This window comes from Chinchilla lanigera, unplaced genomic scaffold (genome assembly GCF_000276665.1).
Source record: "Chinchilla lanigera isolate Chin_1 unplaced genomic scaffold, ChiLan1.0 scaffold00127, whole genome shotgun sequence".
NCBI lineage: Eukaryota > Metazoa > Chordata > Mammalia > Rodentia > Chinchillidae > Chinchilla > Chinchilla lanigera.
Genome location: NW_004955528.1, coordinates 3,124,785 through 3,133,451, shown reverse-complemented (window position 1 = coordinate 3,133,451; position 8,667 = coordinate 3,124,785).

The window sequence follows — 8,667 nt, the reverse complement described above, 5'->3', positions numbered from 1 at the left end:
CCATTCTCCCAAACCTTCAGCCACTCTTCACACAAAACACTGGCAGCCATTCTAATGCGTGGGTGAGGAAGGGTATCTTTCTGTGGTTTTCATTTGCACATTCTTATTACTACTGAGCTTCTGTGGATGGTTCTGTTTAATTCTCACCTGGGCTTCCCCTCCTATGAATAATCTGCTCATATCTCATGTTTATTTTACTGTCAATTGTTCCCTTTGTTTGCCTTATGACTAAGTAGGACCCCATTCTCTGTATTCTGGGTGTTCGTCTTTATCAGCTGTACACACTATCAACATGTAATCCCAGCGCATGGCTTTGGCTTTGTTTAAGATATCTTGTATTTTAACATTATTTTCAATGTAAATGTGATAGTTATTCATGGTTCCCTCTGTGCCTTTTGTTCTAATTCAAAAAAAAAGTCTCTTTTCAAAATTGTGAAATAGTCTATAATGTGCTCTACTAATGTTTGTTGTTGTTGTTGTTGTTGGGTTTTTCTCTGGTATCAGGAATTGAACTCACGACCTTGTGCTTGCCAGGTAGGTGCTGTGCCACTGAGCTAAATCCCCAGCTCCTGTGCTCTATGAATTTACTGTTTTATGGTTTCACATGCAAGTCTGTGGTCAACTTGGAATTTCCCCGGGGATCTAAGTAGAGCAAGGGTCTAACAGTGCATATTTCAAGTAGGTGGCAGACACCCTGATGCCATTTGTCCAGTGCGTCATTGCCTGTCAGCCTTGCTGACCTGTATGTGAGCTGTGTGGTCTCTTCCTGGGGTCACTATTTTGTGCTAGTTGATCTAATTTCCCAGGGAATTTTACCTTATATATAATGAACAATAAGAAAAGCTTTTACCTTGATATTTACTATAATAATTTAAAAATAAAATGTCATAATTTGCTTAGGGTTTTACCATGTTAAGAAAGGTCCCTTTTATTTTAATTTGCTAGATTTGGGGGGTTTGGGGTTTGGGTTTTTTGTTTTGTTTCATTTTTAGGGATTATTTTGTCTTTGTTTTTTTTTTTAGTTTTTTGAGACAAGTAGTTCAGGCTGGCCTTGAACTCATTGTATAGTCCAGGTTGGTCTCAAACTTAGAGAGATCCCCTTGCCTCAGCCTTCCAAGTGCTGGGATTATAGTTATGCACCACCACACCCAACTGCTAGAATCTTTTTTTGTAATTATATTTTGTTGTGAAATTTTACTATATAATTTTATGTATTTATTGATGTGATTGTTCTCTGATCTGTAGATTTCTTAAGAGAAAACAACAAATAGAAAGTGAACAAAGCCCATGCTTTAACTAAGCCAGAGTGTGTATGTATTCAGCTTGCTGGTGCTTACTTTAGGATTCTTTGTCTGGTCTCAAAAGTGAAGTAATGTATCTCTGGCCAATGCTGTAGCTAATTCCACACTTCACTCACCATCTTCTGTTATAAAGTCTATTTCTGTTGGGTGGTTGTCCTTTCTGCACACACCTGCCTTTCCAAGGCTATGATTTTTCAGTAAGAATACAGCAAGGTCTCCCGGGAACAGATCTGCACCTTCTTCCCTGCAGCTGGTTTTATCACCAGGCTCGATGAGCACTGTGTTTGTGCCTGAGCTGAGTGCCCCTTACCCACTGGTCTCCTCTTGGACAGGCCTCACTTTAAGCAGGACGGAGTCTATACCTGGCACCTATTCTGCTAGGAATGTTCTCCTGAATTTTAGCCAGTGTTTATTTCACACTAGCCCTGACCAGCTGCTTAAAGTGAGACAGATGTCATTCTCAAAGCTCGGAATAAAATTTATGCACTCCAAGCCAAGCTGCAAATACGTTGTAGACTCAGACCTTCAGGCAGGATTTTCAAACACTGTGCAGAGAATAAAAAATAAATCACTGATGAAACCTATTAAAATAACCTTAGAAAACACAGTTAAGATTCAGTCAAAAGAGCTCAAAGAAAGGATGGCTTCAGCAACACTTTTCTCAACATTGGACAACCTTGCAGACATTGTACAGGTCCTTACCACTTCATGGCGTGGAGCATATGAGAGAGGGAGGCTGATTGTAACAAAGTTTTGCAAACAGTGCACTAACTTCATTTGAAGTCCAGCCCTGGAACACATGCAAGAGACACAACGCAAGGAGATCTGAAGGAAAAAGCTCTCTAGAATAACTTGAATAAAGTGTGCAGCTCTAAAACAATAATTCTGATTCATGTAATGTGATTTATTATTAAATGATAGTAAGGATAGTTCCAAAGTGATCTGTAATAGTTGGAAAAAGATTCTAATAGCACTCACTTATTTGTGCATTTTAGCAATATCTTTTAAAAAAAATTATTCCTTTTTTATAATTATATCATATGACTAAAAGACAACTGTAAAAGTAATCAAAGGTAATTAAAACATTTCTAGGGAAAATTAGGTCTTATTGAAATTGTAGGCAAAAGATCTAACTGCACCAGCCTACACATCCATGAGAGACGAATGTTGCCTTATCTTCAGCAGATTGTTGATTAAATTGTGCCCCAAAAAGATGTTATCTACCTTGGAGCCTGGGAAGCTATGAGTTTTCTCTTATTTGGGGAGAGGATCTCAAAATGAGATCCAATGAGATTATATAAGTGTGTCTTAACTCCAGTGATAAGCACCCTTACGAAAGATAAAACAGGAAAATCTGGACTCACAGAGAGGGGAGACCATGTGAAGACAAAGGCTCAGGTCATGTGACACAGCCACCAGCCAAGGAGAACCCGGAGCCACTAGCAGCTGGATGTGTCGGGAAGGGTCTTTCCCTAAAGCCTTCTGAGGGCACCACCCTGTCTATAGCTTGACTTTGGACTTCTACCCATCAGCACAGTGACAGCAAATTTCTCCTCTTCCAAGTTAGCAACTCTGCAGTAATTTGTTCTGGCAGCCTCAGAAACTGAACACAGGTCCTATCTTACTCCAAGTTTCATGGGTGACACGAACCTAGGAAGAGCACTGATGATTTTTGTTGGTAGGACATGAGCAAAAACATAACAAAACAAACAAATAAAAACTCCCTGTAACCTAAATGATCGGGATGACATTACCAAGGAGACTTATAAGGAATATGTAGAATTTTAACCCAAAGCCAAAATCCAGAAACCATGCAAACACAGCAAAGCCAACATGAAAAGCTTCTGGGGTGCCAGTGAATCTCAGGCCACACTCACTCTTCAGAGGTGGCAGCCCGAAGACTTAGGCAATACCTGTGTGGGTGCAGCACACGGAACTGGGGGCTCTGCTGTGCTCTGGCCAACCCAAACTTCCGTGCCACACTCGAAGACAACAGCGGAGGAGGCACAGAATCGCCTCCGCAGTGGACAAATGACCAAGCGTTGCTAGGAAATGCTAGCAGAATGTGAGAAGCTCCCTCAGAGATCGCTTCTTCGAGCTGCCAAGAAGGAGGTCGTGAAAGCAGGGGCCAGTGCGAGCCAGCTCCGTCTGAACACAGCACATCTCAGACTGCTTCCATTTCCTGACGTTCACCAAGGGATCAGAAAGCCATCCGAGGGAGGCTGAGTGTGCACCCCAGAACTGGAAGGAAGGGGAGAGCTTGCATTTCCATCATAAGGAAGAAGGCAGGCGGAGGAAGACCCTGGGAACAACCCATTAGCAGAAACTCCTGGGGTGTCTTAAGAGCAGAAGCCTGACTCTTTACTTTTATCTTCAACAGAGGACTTGGAACATAGCATTCATGTGTTAAACTGATCCTTTCCTGTAGCTTAATGTTCGCTTTCTATGTGATCAGGACACCGGTAACAAACACATCATTGTGCCTCAGGGACTAGGAATGCCCCAAGAATTGGATTCAGAACGTCAATTGGGAAATATATGTAATTGGCATGACTTAGGGAAGGATTTCTTTGCATTGCTTGACGTATCCAAACTTAACACAAACATTTTGTAATTTTAGGAATGTAATTTCATAATTTTAGTTTGAATATTATTTATGACCAGCGTATATGTAATAAGCGCTCCCCGCAAGGAATGCCACGCTGGAAGATATGGCGGCAGATGCTCCTACCGTCTCACCCAGGGCCGGGCGTTGCCCAGCAGCCTCATTCCCTTCTCCTGGCAACCTGATGTTCTCACTTCCATTTTTCAGGTGAAGAAACAAAACCCTAAAATAATGGCATCATCAGAAATAATTTTAAATTTCTTTGAAGTAATGAAATGAATTGAAGTAAAATGACATAAGCAAAACTGAAAGAATTTGCTCAGATATGGTGGTGCGAAGCCAGGGAGGGATGGGGACTAACCCAGACAACCGGGCTGCAGCTAGATTGTGGCCTCCTAACCAGGCCCCCACGCCCAAGGTCGTACGATGAGGAGGAGGAGACACCACCCCATCCCCATGCCATGTCCTAGCCAGAGCTCAAACAGGACAAAAGGAGATATCCAGTGACGGTTGCAATTTGCCATCCCATAGTGGGGTTCATGGTGCTGAAAGATGCATCATACAGGGGTTCATTGTAGTCAGAAGTCTGTGAAGCCTTCCCTTAGAAACAGATGCCTAAGCTAGTACTTAAATCTGAGCTATTCATTGGTGCAAAGGAGTGGAGCCACAGGTACAAGTATTAGTTTAGTTTTTACACAAAAAGCAGGAATTTTCCAACCCCTGATGGACACACGTTGCAGATCAGTAGCCTTCAGATGCATACTCCCTACACCAGCAGCATCAACAGCCCCTGAAAAGTTGCTAGAAATGAAAGTTCTAAGGTTCCACTTGCACAACCAGACAGGAAATTCTGGTGGTGGGGCCCAGCTCTGTGACAAGAAGTCCTTAAGGAGATTCTGGTGCCCACCCAAGTGCAGACCACCTGTGTTAAAGGTGCAGGAGCTGCCAGCCAGACCACCTCTGGGAAGGTGCCCCTCTGCCGAGCTGCTAGGAGTGCTGGCCACTGTCAGCTCACAGATGCAAGGTGCCTGTTGACCAGGAGGATTCCCCTTAGCCTGGTGCAAGCCCTTCACTCCTGTATGCTAAGCTACTTGCAACACACTCCTTCCCACCAGATCCAGGTGACAAAGACCTTCCATAGGAGCGTCAACACAGTGCTCCTTTGCCTCTTCACTGAATCCCATCCTGACGATGCTCCAGGGCTGTCCAGTGAGCCCATCTTCCAGTGGAAACGTTTTCTTCTCTCTCCTGCTTCCGCCTCTCTCCTTCACCTAAAAACCTTTCCCAATAAACCTGGACAGGAATCTTCAGCTTGGATCGTTTCCAGAAAGCCTGACTTAAGGCACACGTGCTTTGGCTCTGTGCAGCCATAGAATTTGAGGCAAAGCTGAGAAGGAGACGGAAGAAGCCCCAGGGCAGAGCGCAGGCTGTCCTCTCTCTGCTGCTGGCTGCCTCTGCCTCTGCCCTCCCGCTATTCCTTCCTCCCCATCTACCTCCAGGCTCATTGCTCTCAACAATTAGGTTATTGGTTGTGAAATTCTTCCTTTTCCTTCTAAGTTAAAATAGCCTGTCCTTAAATTTTTACCTAACTTCACCCAAGTATTCCCCACCCTTCTCCAACTTTCCCTCTACTATGCTCCAGTCTGAGACCACACCCGTTATCAGCAGGTACACGCAGTGTCTCTCTGATCACAGCATCACAGCTTCCTTTAAGAGAATTGCCTGCTGTGTAGTCAATGCCATGCCTGTCGGGTCCTCTGGCCCAAATGGAGACAATCACATGCTTCTTCCTGGACACTGGATTTTGAGTAAAGGGATTTGAGGCTGAAAAGAAACACCAAGGCCCATTCATTCCATAGGCCAGGCTTACACTGGACCCCTCTTTTCTTATACTTGGATTCATGGCGCTGCTCTGCCCCTGTGCTTTCTGTCACTGAGATCTTCAGATTTTCCTTCCATTTCTTACAAAACTTCTGTATGGCCCAAGATAGACCCATATTCGGTTGTCACCAGAGTTAGAAAAGATCTATCATCCATGTTAGAGCAGTTCACATGGAAGTCTCAGCATCTTAACAAAGACTCGCTCCTGCAATACCCATTTTATATCCAACAACCCTCTTTGTTTTGTAACTAAGTAGTAAGAACAAAGTAACCAATGAAATCACTGCTGTTCCAAGCTCCCAGCCAACCAGCGGCCACAGGACAGGTCACCTACTCCATTGCAGAAGAGGCAGGGAACAGACTGGAGCACATATTCTCTTTGCTTCAAGTCCCAGCACCGTCCATGCCCTTCCGTGCCTTTCAGTACCACGGACAGCGCGCTGGCTCCTGCTCACTCCCAGCAGAAGGTCTTGCTCTCAGTAGATGCCTCTTGAAACCACTTTCTCAGCATCACTGAGCACCTGCTGAGACTGCGTCCCCCAGACCCTTCCTTCAACTCTTCTCCACCCCTGCCCCGCAGCGCATGCTTTCCCAACCTTCCAACCAGAAGTGCTCCTCTGCAATAGGATTTACAGCGCCCTGGTCTGACACAATGTACACCTCTTCCTGGTTCCTCATTCTATTTTACTTCCAATTCCTGATTGTTAAATACAGTCCTCGTTCAAATGTATAAACTGGGTTGTCTCCTCCTTTCCCTATTTTTTGGAGTGACCATGATCCAGCTTCGCCTAGCTTTAGTCGCCACCTCAGAAAATAATTCCCTAGTGGGCATATGTAATCCGGCTACAGCCTAGCACTACTGATACAACTGCATGTTCATCTGATTTTTGATGCATTACCTGCCCAGTTATTTGTGTATGCAGACGACTACACAATTACACTCTGAGCAAGTGTTCTATACACTTACCTGTGCCCATTTCAACCTTAAAGCCATTAATAAGTACCTGTTTCCTGAAGACCCCAGATCTCCTGTTGGCTCTGTCCTCCAGCACCTCTTTGCAGTGCCTACAGAGGCTGGCTGTGTATCTCAGGGTCTAGTACTTTTGGGCTGAGTTGTGAATAAAACTGACTTCCTGGCTTTTCGTGCAGAATCTTTCATTTTCCTGTGCTCCTTGGGGCACCAGACCAATCCTCTTGAACTTCTGTCCAGGAAAGTTGCACCACATGGGCCAAACAGGCAAGGAAGACTCCTGCAATTGGACTGCAGTGGGAGAGAGTGACTGGGCTTGGCTCCACTGAATCCTGCGGTGGAGATCGGGAGAGTTAGTAGGTGCTCTGTGAGCGGGCAAGAGGCAGGAAGGGAAGACTCAGGAGGGAACTTAGCTGAACTTGCTAACTGGAGCTTATCAAACCCAGGCTCCAGCCCCACTCCCCCTACCTTTGAGGGTGATGACATTCTACACTGGCAGCTCCCAGGGCTTCCAAAAGGCACCCTGGGGTACAATATTGGCAAGAATCTGGTAGATTTACAGCTCAGTGGGGCAAGAAAGAATGCACAGGTTCAAACTTTTCTAAAGTAAATGCTCAGAACAAAGTGTGGTGAGGAAAACCCGCCTACAGTTAAGTCAGTCAGGGTCTGCAGTAAGGCCCACTGCCCCACACAGGCCTGGCCTGCCCTCTTGGAGCATCCAGTCCCTGCCACGGTCCTCTGCTGTCAGTCACCATTAGACCTGAAGGTGGACAGCCTCCCTCCCCTGGATCTGTCCTCAGTCCTAGAAAGTAGCATTTCCATCCTCGCCCCATGTGATTGGTCCTAAATGTAACTCTAACCATGTCTCCCCCACTTTCCTGTAGTTCCCTCAAGTTGTCACCAATCGCTGAATTTCTAAGCATCCTTCAGAGCCTGAATCAAACATGAATTTTTCCTAAAATTTCCACAGATGTCAGCTTCCACTTTGCACCAAAAAGCATTACTTTTCTGTTCTCTTTGGCCTTGTGGCATGAACACCTAAATGAAGGAGTGAAGCCTAAGTAAAAAAGTGGACCGCAACTGGCGTGTGATGCACAGAACCCCTCTCTGTGTGCTCTGACTCCACACTGAGGTTTACATTGTCAGTCTCAGTTTAGACCAGGCCATTCACATACGTCCTAAAATTTGGAAGCTGTGCCAGTTCCAGTGATCTCCCTCCAACGCAAAGTGTGTTGACATCTGGCTGTCGCTGTTGAATCCTCAAAAACAACCTTGGCTTGTCCAGGATTTCAGTCCCTGGCACCTAGTGGTTAGAAGGACTGGTCTTGCTGGGTTCGGGTGACTGCCTTAGCTTCCCAGAAAACTACTTGTTAACCAGTAGGATTGCCGTGATGCCTACACTTTTGCCTTAGGGTTGAGGCTCTTCATTCAGCATGGACATAAGTAAGTTTTAATGCTTCAGGAATTTGTGCAAGGGGAATTTCTTTCACAATGACATGACCTGTTAGAAAAAGCAATGCAAACAGAACAAAAGATATGCATGACCATGTTGTCCAACATGCATGTAGAGTTTAATGGTTCACCATATATGGAGGTTGAGAAAAATACTTCCTAAATTTCAAAACAACAAACAGTAACACTGGCCTCCTCCACAGGAAGGCATCATAAGTGTATTTAGATTTCACATCTGTGTCAGCAGAGAAGTTAGTGCCTTGTTAGCCCCAGTTTAACAGTGATGATGGTGTTTGTTTCTTCCCCTACCTTCTTCTGCTCTGAGGTGAGGATGATTAATGAGTTGCCAAAGGAATCATGCAGTAAGCTTTTCTGATCAGAGTGTCCCCAGAGCTAACCATGTAGTGGATCATGCAGTAAGCTTTTCTGATCAGAGTGTCCCCGGAGCTAACCATGTA